General features: G+C 33.7%; 1 pseudogene; it reads left to right on the forward strand.

The window, feature by feature from the left end:
• Positions 1–9,962: 9,962 nt before the first annotated feature.
• Positions 9,963–11,243, forward strand: LOC107145191 (annotated as a pseudogene).
• The last annotated feature ends 1,138 nt before the right edge of the window (positions 11,244–12,381 follow it).

Below are 12,381 nucleotides of genomic sequence, written 5' to 3' on the forward strand. Positions count from 1 at the left end.
CTCTAGCCTTAGATTTTTTTTTCCAAGTAGATTCTCCCTGATTGTACAAGTAATCCTGCAAAACATTCTATTCCATCCTATTCAGTGGTAAATGACCACACAATTTCAGCTGCTGGAAAATGGTACTTCAAAAACGTTTATTATTTGATAGGAAATCAGGAATGGACTAGAAAATTCTGAGAGCTGGTGAATCAGTAGCTTTTTAGGTAGCTTGCTAATAGTAGATCTGTTGTGATAGTTGGCCTGATAGTGGGCCCAACATTTATTTTGGACTTTTATGATCTTATAAATTTAAGTGAGTGTGAAGAGTCACTTTGTTCTTTCCAAAATGTTACAAGCATAAGCAGTAATATTGAATTAACCTTGGGGTATTAAAAACTGAAAATCAGATGCCCAACCCTGTCTTCAGCTAAAATATTACATATCCTCCTTAGAACACAGATATTCTACTGAGAAGAGTAAGGAGTGGATCTAACACTGTGCTGGATAAAGTTTTCAAGGATATTGAAATTTACATTTGGCAAATGAAGTGCACTGAAACACTTCTAAATGAAAAGAAATCTCTCTCTTACAAGTTTAAATTGAGGTTCATACTCTGTCTAAACAAAACAAAACAAAACAAAAAAACAATTAGAAAATGTCTCTTTGCTATTGTTCTAGTTCCCTTGTTAGCAAAATTACACTGGATTTTTAATAATTCCCATTTTGATATATTTATTTATTTTGATATATTTATTTATTGTTTTGCTTTAAAGGCTTTTCCCCCCCCTAGATATCTATTTACCACATATACTTCAGGCCTGTTAGGTTGATATTCATGATTTTTAAGACCTTTTTTCAAGGTAAATTTACAAATACATAGCTTATTGTAACTCTACACTGCTCATTTTCTCTATAGACAAGACACTTTCTTGCTCAGTTTTAACCCACACATTTTTTGTTCACGGGGAATATCTTTCCTTTACTTAAAAGGACTTCATTTCTTCCAGGCAAAGTGTAACTTGATGTTAGTTGTAGTTAAGAAATATATGCATTTAGATGTGCAAATACATTTATGTATATTTCTATGTTAATTAACTTTTCTACAAGAATTTACAGTGAAATCTCAAATTCTGATCCAATTTGGCAAAATTTATTACTGAATTTTGGTTTATTTTTCTTCTTTCTCCCATTAATTTGTGAAATTCATTATCAAATAGTTAGCCTATTCAAAATGCACTTACCCTACAGAAATAGATATGTAAAGGATATACAAGTAAGGTGTCTACAAGTTACCCCACTGGCATTTAGAAACTGATACACTACTGTCATGGCCACATTGCATTTTGAATTGTTTACTGGACGTCAGTCAACTCAAGACCTTTCAAACTGCCCTAAATTAATTTAGAATTAATAAGTAGCTAACTAAATGTGCTCAAAATATTCTATGCGAGAGATCACTATTTAGGTCAAGCATTTTAATTAAGGACATTAGTCAAATTCTCTTCAAGAGACTTTTTACTATTCAAGATAGGAAATTTGTTAAAAATTAAATCACAAACTAATAATACAGAGATAACAGCTAGAATGTTACTCAGAAACATTATTTCCATTTTTCTGAAGGAAAAATTACTAAGGTTCCAACTGATCCAATAGAATTGCTGTTGGACTATTACAGTTACCTATATAGCCTTGACAAGCATCTCTTTCTAGTCAGATTGCTCTGGGCATTCATTATCCATTTCACTTCCAAGTAATCTTATATAAAGCACCTTGTAACTGAAAAAAAAGAGAATTTGACCATGTTTCACAATGTAAGAGTTAATGTACCACTATTGCATCTAAAGAAAATGATATCTCAGTTGCTTTTATTCTAAAAGAACAAATTCTTATCTATCAAATTGCCAGTTATTCTACTGAAATTCAATGAAACACAATTCTATTTTGGAAAATAAGAAATCCAGTGTAAATTATTTTCCTTTCAACTAAATTTCATACATAGATGTACATGTTACTTGGGGTGAGAGATAGGATTGAGTGTTTAAAAATGACTTTGTGAACTTTCCAGAAACATATATTCTAATAATATTTAGGTTTAACTGTTACCTTTAGAAATCCACTGCCTAGATCATCCTCTTTTTTTCTAATAAAACTTAAAATTAATACATCTAAACACAAATCTTTGCACAATAGTAGAAAAATACTTTTTCCTTTCCCATAGTATGAAGCAAGAGCATTGTGCTCTAAAAATTCACATTGAGCATCATTATCATGGTTGACTTCAATTCAACAGCAAAATAATCTGACAGGGTCATTTTAAAAAGGGCTCAAAATGGATGATATGACAGCAATTTGTTAAATTTCAAATAGCAACATGATTATTGGTCTGGAAAAAAGTGCTAATAAGGTGGCCTGCCATCTATCTGATTCTAAGTTATATTTTCAGTGATCTATGGTTGGATTCATCATAAGCCTTGTATAGTGATGAACATGGTGGCACATTTATGATTAAAATGACTAAAAAGTCAAAAACAGACCCATTAAGCAAAATGACTTTGGAGGCTAAAGTGCTAAATCAAATAAAAAGATTTTATTTGGATTCAAAAAATAGTATTAAATGGGACTGAAGCTGTCATATGAAAAAATGAGATTAAGTGCAAGATTATAATAGGCTCTAATCCTTGTTTTATAAAAATCAAAGACACTTTGCATGTGTGTAGATTTTACTGCGATGCTAAGAGAATATAAATTAAACCTGACTTTAAAAAGCAAGTACGGTGATAAATATAATAAAGGAAGATAATAAGAAAAACAATTTAACAACAGAAGTAAAAACAACATTTACATTTACAATTCTGGTTGTATAAATAGAATAATTTAGTGGAATGTTAAAAACAAGACTTTATAGGTTTCTAGTTGTGTTTAAAACAAAAACATCAGTTAATATAGATTTATACCTGATATTTTATATCTCTAATGATATTACATAAAGCAGACATTTAGTTTTCAGTTTTAATTTAATTGAAAATGTTATTTTAATAAGAGACTTTTCAGAATTAAATACAACTTAAATCTTCATTATGAAAAGGAACTTTTCTTATAAATGTGAAGAGGAAGACAGAAAAAATGTTTTAACAAACACCAAGGCAAAATAAATTTAAAAATTATATCTTTTTAAAAATTAAAAGAATAAAATACTTTACAATGTGGTTAAAATAGTATGTTTCGCATATGTGTGTATGTATAAAATACAATCTACATGTTTTCTGAGTTAGCAATTGTATTTGGAGGAGAGTGAGTTATGATAAGCAATTTAAATTCAATTCCCCAAATCTTCATTAATCAGTGTTCTTTATTTTTTCTATTTTCTAGTATTTATTGCATTGTAAGGGGTGCATTCTTCAATTTTAACATTAAACCAAATATGGAATAGCATTATTTATTAAGTGATGCCAGATTTAATTAAAATAACTGCTTTTAACATGTATGAAGACATGAATGGTGTGACTCTACTTTGTGTACAACCAGAGAAGCGAAAACTTATGCTCCATTTGTGTGCTATGAATCAAAATGCATTCTGCTGTCATATATAACTAATTAAAAAATAAATTAATAAAAAACTATTTTAAAGAAATATGTGTATATATACGTAATATATACTGTATATATAGTATATATATTATATANTGGCTTAAATTTTTCTTATTGTGTTATATATATATATATATATATATATATATATATATATATATATATGTATGTTTTTGTTTGGTCCGTTTATTCTTAGGGCATATATCTAGAAGGGCAATTACTGAGTAACATTTATATTTATATAAACACTGCTTATATCTATCTCCCTAGTAATCTTCGGTCCTGTTTGTCCCTCTATATAAAGGCACTGCATTGCAAACACACTGATAACTGTCTTTTCTAGAAAATAGAGGAATGCTATTAGAAAGAAGTCTATGTCTTAAGAATTATTTCATTTGGCGTTCCCTAATCCATACTTGCTATGTTAAACAAATTCATGATTTATAGATTTATGAATTAAAATCCATGTAAAATACTGTGTGAAATAGGTAACCATCTATGGTGTAATATATATGTGTCAGGTCACTAAAATCATTATGTGAAGGATGAGAAACCTCACTAGAGACCATGTCTATTACCTTAGTTCTCTGATGTAGGGGAAAAAAAAAAAGATTTGCACATTGCCCAAGTCCTTTCTTTGCACATGTAGATGTGCTACTTACTACAGGGTTTCACTTACAATTTAATATAAATACATGGTGGAATTCTAAGTCATGAATCTATCCATTTGTCTGAGTATCAGAATATTTGCTGTTATTTTCTCAGTTAAAATCTTATTGCTCCCAAATGTCCTAGCTGCTTTTACATCCTTGAAAAGTACAGTCCATGAATGTTTGCACTTTATTAAAGTAGAAAATGTGTTATATGATTGCAAGTATGTGTTTAATCATATGAAATCTTTAGAATAATAATGTAATCCTAAGAGTCTTGAGGGGATAAAGCTTCTGAGTAAAATATTTTTCTATGAAAACACATACACACACACACACACACACACACAAAGAAACACAAGTGTTAAGGAAAATTTTTTGGTGAGGAATGAGTTCCAGTATGTGTAATTCTGATTCAATTATCCATTTCTTTGTTTTAGCTCTTTCACTCACAAAATATCTCATTCAACTTGGGACATTATGGGACATAATGGGCCATTATGGGACATTAATGCAATACAACTTGTGTCCATATACAAAGAGGAAAATATCACATAAAGATGGAGACACACAGGAAGAAGGCCAAGTGATGACAGAGGTAGCGATTGAAGTGAGACAACTGTGAGCCAAGGGAAATCAAAGATGCAAACACTCCCAAATCTAGGAAGAAGTGAGCAAAGATTGTATGAGATTCTTAAAGGAAATATGGTCCTGCCAATGCCTCCACTTCAGCCTTATAACCCTCATTAACTGAAAGAATACACACCTGCTGTTTTAAGCCACCCACTTTGGTTGCCACATCCCTAGGAAATGATTCCACAAAACAATGGGATCTATTCAATCATAAAGGCAAATGAAGTGCTGACACATACTGTAATGTGGATGAATCTTGTGTTAAGGGAACTAAACCAAAGAAAAGGAACAAATAATGTAAGATTTCTCTTACATGAATTTTCTAGACTAGACAAATTCAGAGAGCAAGATAAAAGATCAGTAGTTGCCAGGAACTGTAGAAGAAGAGGAATGGAAAAGGACATGATAATGGACATCAGATTTCTTTATGAGGTGAAGAAAATATTCAGTAATTAGGTATTGGGGATGTTGTACAAGTTTGCAAAAATGCTAGAAATTAACATAATTTATAATTTTAAAGGGACTTTATGATATATAAATTAAATAAAAAGATAAGAAGAGATATAGAGATAGCATACCTTAAATAGTCAAGATAACTTATTTTTATGCAAACCAGTTTCATGTTTATTACCTGAATAACTTACACAAACCTTTCAATTAAACAATGTTTCTGCAATTTCTGATCTCAGGTGGGACACCAGCAAAACATTTTTTTTTCCAGAAATCTGCTTGAAATATCTTTCCAGACTTCCATACTGTTCATAACATCTGCTAGTGTTTATACTTAACTGAAATTTGGCTCAGTCAAAGTACTTCTGAGCCATGTCATACAGACTGTATTAATATTCACATGTTCAAGTTCATCAGTTAGAAAATAAAGTTATTCTTCTCATAGTTCCTGCCATGTCCAAAATGTCAGCTTTATTCTCTACTACAAATGAGACTTTAAGACGTCTAAAATAAGAAGGCTTTCTCTCTAGGCAAAGGTCCCTGAAGCCACTTTTTGATTGTCAGTTATAAATATCCTTTTCATTTTCTTAAGTCCCTTACTTTAATTAATTCAGTCTTTCTTTTCCAGCTTTTTTTAAATATTTTTTTTAGTTGTAGATAGACACAATACCTTTATTTTATTTACTTATTTTTATGTGGTGCTGAGGATCAAACCCAGGGCCTCGCAAGTGCTAGGCGTGCGCTCTACCCCTGAGCCACAACCCCAGTCCTCTTTTCCAGCTTTTATCTTAGATTCCTAAGCAAAGACTGTCGTTTCTTTTATCAGCTGAATAGGTGAAATTTATTTTGGAAATCAGATTTTTCCTGGTTTAAGATTTGTATCTTGTGTATCCTATATCTTTACAATATAAACATAATGAATGTTTTCAAACTGTGGCTCCAGTTTTGAAAGCTCTAGCAGTTATTCTCAGAAACAGGGCATGAATTTTGCCAATTATCTCCACCAGTACCACCATGCTTTCTAATTAAATGAGAGACCTAAACATTTTCTGGATTGAGTTAAAATATAGATTAAAATGATTGCAAACACTGGTCTCTATTTGACCAAATTACATAGTGCCTTGGAAAATTTAATTGACCACATTTGAATGCAAGAAAAAGATTTGTTAAGCAACCTCAAGTAAGAGATAAGTTTTACAATAAATATGAAATATCACAGAAATGTGAGAACAATACTGTGACCATTTAAGTAGAAATATGATGATCTGGCAATTGTGGCCATACATTAATACAAGATTTGAAATATTCTAGGGGCCTCACTGGTGGCTCTTAGTGCTTTGCTCCATTGCTGTACCATTGATATATCCAGTAGTTCAAGATGACTACTCACAATTTCTGTGCCAATGTAACCTCAATAGGCAAATCATTCATCATGGCTCCTAAGATATTATAGTTGGTATTTATTGCAACATTGTGTTTATCAAACCCTTCTTCAATAAGACTCTCATTACAAATTCTGAGAGAATACAATCAGTTTACCTTCCACTGTAGAGTAAGTTCACATAGACCTGTAAAGTTGTCTTGAGACATCTCAAGCCTTTGGAACTGCTACCAGCCCTCCTGTTCACCAAACAAAGAACAGTATGGACTGTGAGAAAAGCAATAGTCCTTAGAAAATGGTTCAAGCCGAATAACTACCCCAGATAACAATTAATGCTCTTATGTCTTCTTGAGTTAAATGACAAAACACTCTGTTCCCACTGCATATGAGTTTTGAACAATTCTCAGATAAAATGTTCAACTTTTAAATGGGATATATTGGCTTTCTCTCCTTCCCTTACTGGGAAAAAGTCAATACTATATCTTAAATTGTATCTAGAGATGCTCTTTTAAGTTTCTATAAGGCAGTGGTTCTCAACCCTGGTTGGCACATTAGCATTTCCTGGGGAGATATCAAAAATTATTGATGCTTGAGCCCATCTCAAACCTATTAAGTTAGAATCTCTTGGGGTGGAGCACAGGTATTGATATTTTTTAAAAGCTCCCCTGCTGAAATAGATCTACAATCTTTTAACACTGTCAATCTCAAAGTTCTTAATCTGCAGGTAATCACCCTTTGTTTTTAAAACCTAAAATGACTTATTTCAGGAATATATTTATTCTCATCAATAACCAACCAATCCACCTCAAAGTGGCATATGTGCAAATGTGAAGGAAAAAAATCAGAATAAAGGTTTCATTTCCAACATGGAAAGTGCCTGTGCATTCATCCCTCCATTGTTGAATAAGAAAAAAAAAAAACTGTTATACAAGCTAAAAATCAACGGCTTGGACTCTTCCGAGAATGGAAGTTTCAGAGGAAACCATGACCACCTAATGTGGAAAGAAAAGTGCATTCAGAGAGGAAAAGAACTGAGATGTAATTACCTAGAACAGAAGTGACAAAATCCATCAATGGATAAGAATACCTAGAGGATCTATAACTTTGGTGAGTTGCTGTAGGTAGAATGTGAAAAACAGTAAGAGTGAGAGCCTTGTGTCATAGTCTGAGGCATTCATTAGCTCCATTCCATCAAGGCAATCATGTTCTCAACTTCAGTGTGGAAGAAACCCCCCCTAACTCTTTAGGCATAAGAGAAGAGCAAACTGGGGACACTTGGCCATAGCATTCTCCATAACAAAGGCCTACTCTCCTGGTGAAAGGGCTCTGGTCCAGTTCTAATCTGAAATATTCTCTGAATAGAAGCCGGAATATTTCCCTACTCCAACATTCTCCAGCTATACTGTCCCACTTAGGAGATACACACTATCAACAGGAGTCAAATATTGATGAAATACATGGAGATGCTATAGTAGAGGAAAGGGTGATGGGTAGGAAAAATATCATATCATGGAAGGAAAATAGGAAGGAACATTTATAATGAAACAAAGGAACAAGTCCACTAAAACACTGAAACTTTGCTCGAGTAATATAGAATGTGCCTCCCTTTTTATGTATGAAAAATAGGAAGAACATTGAATCTAAAAAAAGAAATACTCAAAAACCACTGGAATGCAGAACCAACAATTTGTGAGCAACACAGCCCAAGTCCTTGCACCTGCATCTTTGTACTTAGCTTGCAGATAGGCCTCTGTCGGAATCACTCATTTAGGGAACATACACATTTAAGACTTTGGTGACCAAGAAGTGATCCTAGCCTTATTATAATATTATAGTAAGATACACACCCCAGGGTGAAGATTCAAGATGCTTATGAGACATGCTCTGTAGGAAGCAACATGATTAGAATGTGAGAGAGCAATACACAAACACAAGGAAAACTGGTGCAAAATTGTGAAATCCCCTCCCTGACCCGACACTAGTTCAGCCCCCTAGCTACTGATCCTCTATAAATTTTAAAAACCTAGACCAAGACAAGGCATCTCTCTCTCCCTCTCTCTCTCTCTCTCTCTCTCTCTCTCTCTCTCTCTCTCATCACCTGCATTCCCAGTCTCCAGTGTGTACTTTCCTTTATAATAAATCTCTTCCTTTGTTTCTCATACCTGACATGTCCTTAAATTATTTTCTGTGATGTGGTCAAGAACCTGGAAGTTCCAAGCAGAAGTCTCCCCTGTTCTTATAGACCCCCTGGACCTCCATATGGTGATATTACCACCACATCAAAAAGCTACCAGCAAAGTAACATCAGATTATAGATGAAAGATTTATAAGATTTGGAATATCTAGGGAGGAACTCATATGGGAGCCTGAAAGTCAAGAAAGAAGACAAAGAAAAGCATTAAAGAAAATTGAAGCCTCTGGTACCTGCACCTACAGTGAATATTAGCCACATCCCTGATTACCATAAATTTCACTTCACAAGGACATTACTTAATTTCATATTTTTCAAAGCCTCTTATTCCCTAATTGTGTAAACTCAAGTACACATACAAAAAGCAAGTGAAAACAAAAAAAAACTTATCAAAATCAGATTCACTTTTGATACAAATTCTGGCAGCATAAAACAAAGCATTTAAAATTACTATGATTAATATATTATGGGTTCTAATAAAAAATACATATCATGCAAGAACAGTAGAGCAATGGAAATAGAAATGCTTTAAGAAAGTTTCGAATGAAAAGTCTAAAAAAATTAATACAAATAAATAATATATTTAATAGATATAAAAGATTGAGGATAAAAATTAATCTAAATATAAGTCCATGGAAAATTCCTAAACTAAAATGAAAAGAGGAAAATTGATCAACAAAAAAAAATTGATTTTGATGTTGCTGGGAGGACTGGTCCCATGCCCCATAGTCCAGGGCAGTACCTGCCCATTTGTCCCTCCACTGACCCATCCAGCAGTTCCAGACTCAACCAGGTTTCCAGCACCTCATCCTCCCTGTCCCAGGAAAGCTGTGTTGGTTTTATATCTTTATTTGATGAAAACAAACTATTGAGCATTTTTGTGGAAATATGGCATACAAGCAAGGCACTTATAGCCTCAGTGGCAAATTATGATTATTTTTTTCATATCAGAGACAGAACTCTTGCAGTAGTTTATGTCATCTCTTCTTCTACAGAAAGATGATACCACAAATTTGTAATCACAGATGTCCTGGTCTTATCGATAAAGCCACAAATAAGCCACAATGTCTGTTAATGTAAGTGCAGCATGTCAGACCAGTTCTATAGCTACAAGATACCAACCCCCTGTCTGATTGCCAAGATTGGGAGCAAAGGCAATGGAATCAAAACAGTTATAGTCAACATATTTGATGTCGAAAAGTCACTTAATCAGTCTCTGATATATCCCACCAAATATCTGGGTTGTGAGATGGGTATACAGACCCAGTTTTATGTTAAAAATGACCATTACATTGTCAAAGGATCTCATGAGGCAAATAAACTGCAAGACATATTGAATGGGTTCATTAAATTGCTTTTTCTTTCTGCCCTGAGTGTGAGAATCCTGAAATAGACCTGTATGTTAATTCAAAAAAGGCAAACAATAGGTAATTCTTGTTAAGCCTGTGGATACAGAGGAATTCTTGATACACACCATAAACTCTGCATGTTCATTCTGAAAAACTTGCAGGCAAATAATGAGAGTGGTGCAGGAAAGAAAAAATTAAAAAACAGAAAAGAAAAATAGAAAGGACAAAGACAAGGAAAATGGTTCTGTATTCAGCAGTGACATACCACCACCACCAGCACCAAATGAGATCATTGTTCCTATAAGTGCTGAGGAAGAAGAGGAGAAGGATTGGGGGGAAGCATACAACTGAGGAAACTCAGAGCAGTAAAATGGATAAAATTCGTGACCCTGCAGAAGCTCTGACACTCAGTGATGATTTGGAAGGTACTGTAGAAGTGTGTCAATATCCTGTTGGATTTTGTTACGAAAAAGATAGAAGGTATCATTGACTCACCTGACAAATTGTTGCAGAAGCAGAAAGATTAGATGTAACAGCCATGGGCCCTTTTGTTCTGACTGAAGTTCTTTTCAAAGAGAAGACTGGTGAACTGATTAAGAAACTCAGGTGCCATTTCTTAAGATTTTGTTAGGGTAACAAAAAAGCTCAGCCATACCTTCCTCATCGTTTGAAGTGTGCAGTACAATTCATCAAGCTCAGCTCTCTCCAAGATTCCACCCATCTTGAAGGAGATGTGTGGCACAGCCATTCAGAAGAGTAGGTCATCATCAGCTGTTGCAAAACTCCTCTAAGAAAGAGGCCTCAAAAAAAAAAAAAAAAAAACCAACTCTGCAAAGAGATTCATATCAAAGCAAACCAATTATAAAGCCGTTGAAGGAGGCAGAGGAAGAATCTCTGGTGGGAAAGAAGATGAAGATGAAAACATTGAGGAGGTATATTCAAAGACTACTAGTGTAATGAAAGCTGAAACTGTGAAGTCTGACAGCAAGGATGATGACATTGATATTGATGCCATTTGAAAGAACGATGCAACCTAGATTAATGATATAATGCTGCAGATTCTCTCCATTATCACCCAGAAGTGTAATGTGTATGTCTAAAATCTAAAACGACTTAACATCATGTTACTCTTTGCACTAAAAATCTATTACTGTAAGTGATCAGCAATTAGGCCCAATGAGACCTCTAGGAAGTTCATATTCACATCAAGGATGGGATGTTTCTTTTGGGAAAACTAGATTTGATTTTGGTCATCTTTTATATGTTGGGCTCTGAATGACTTATGCTGATGTAATTGGCTCCCTTTAAAAAGTTATGCCATCATATAACCCGAAGAGTGTCCTTGGAGCCTGGTAGATTTTGTTTGGTGCTAAGACTATACAGGGGTTTTCAGCAGCTTGTTTATAATGACCTTACTCAGCTGTTAACAAATCTAGTACTTTTGAAATTTTCTTTTTAGTCCCTCAAATTGGCATGCAATATTTCTTTTCTGGTGCTGAGTTAGACTAATAATCAAATAATAGTTCAAGAAGTTGCTGAGAAGTAAAAGCGACCTGCATGTCCTATTAATAATTTTTAAAATGAGTTTTGAAACTTGGAATTGTGGTTTCTCAGTCCATGGACATTTGCCCCAAACTGTAGTCTTTGGACTCATGTGTATTGCATGTTGCACAAACCAAGGAAAAATTTTTACATTAACAAATAAGTTTTTTGTGTGTTTGTAGTGGTTGCTTTGTACTTAGAGAAAACTCAAAATTTAAACATGTGATTAAATAATAAACTCTTGTTTTATTTGGTGGAAACGAAAAGGAAAACTTAAATTCTCGAAAAAAACTGAGGAGTTTTTCAGCTTTTACCCTTAACATTTTTTTTTATTGTTGGTTGTTCAAAACATTACATAGTTCTTGATATATCATCTTTCACACTTTGCTTCAAGTGGGTTATGAACTCCCATTTTTAGCCCATATACAGATTGCAGAATCACATCAATTACACATCCATTGATTTACATATTGCCATACTAGTGACTGTCATGTTCTGCTACCTTTCCTATCCTCTACTTTCCCCCCTCCCCTCCCCTCCCCTCCCCTCTTATCTCTCTACCCCCTCTACTGACCTTCATTTCTCCCCCTTGTATTATTTTTCCCTTTCCCCTCA

Source organism: Marmota marmota, unplaced genomic scaffold (assembly GCF_001458135.2).
Source record: "Marmota marmota marmota unplaced genomic scaffold, marMar, whole genome shotgun sequence".
Classification (NCBI taxonomy): Eukaryota; Metazoa; Chordata; class Mammalia; order Rodentia; family Sciuridae; genus Marmota; species Marmota marmota.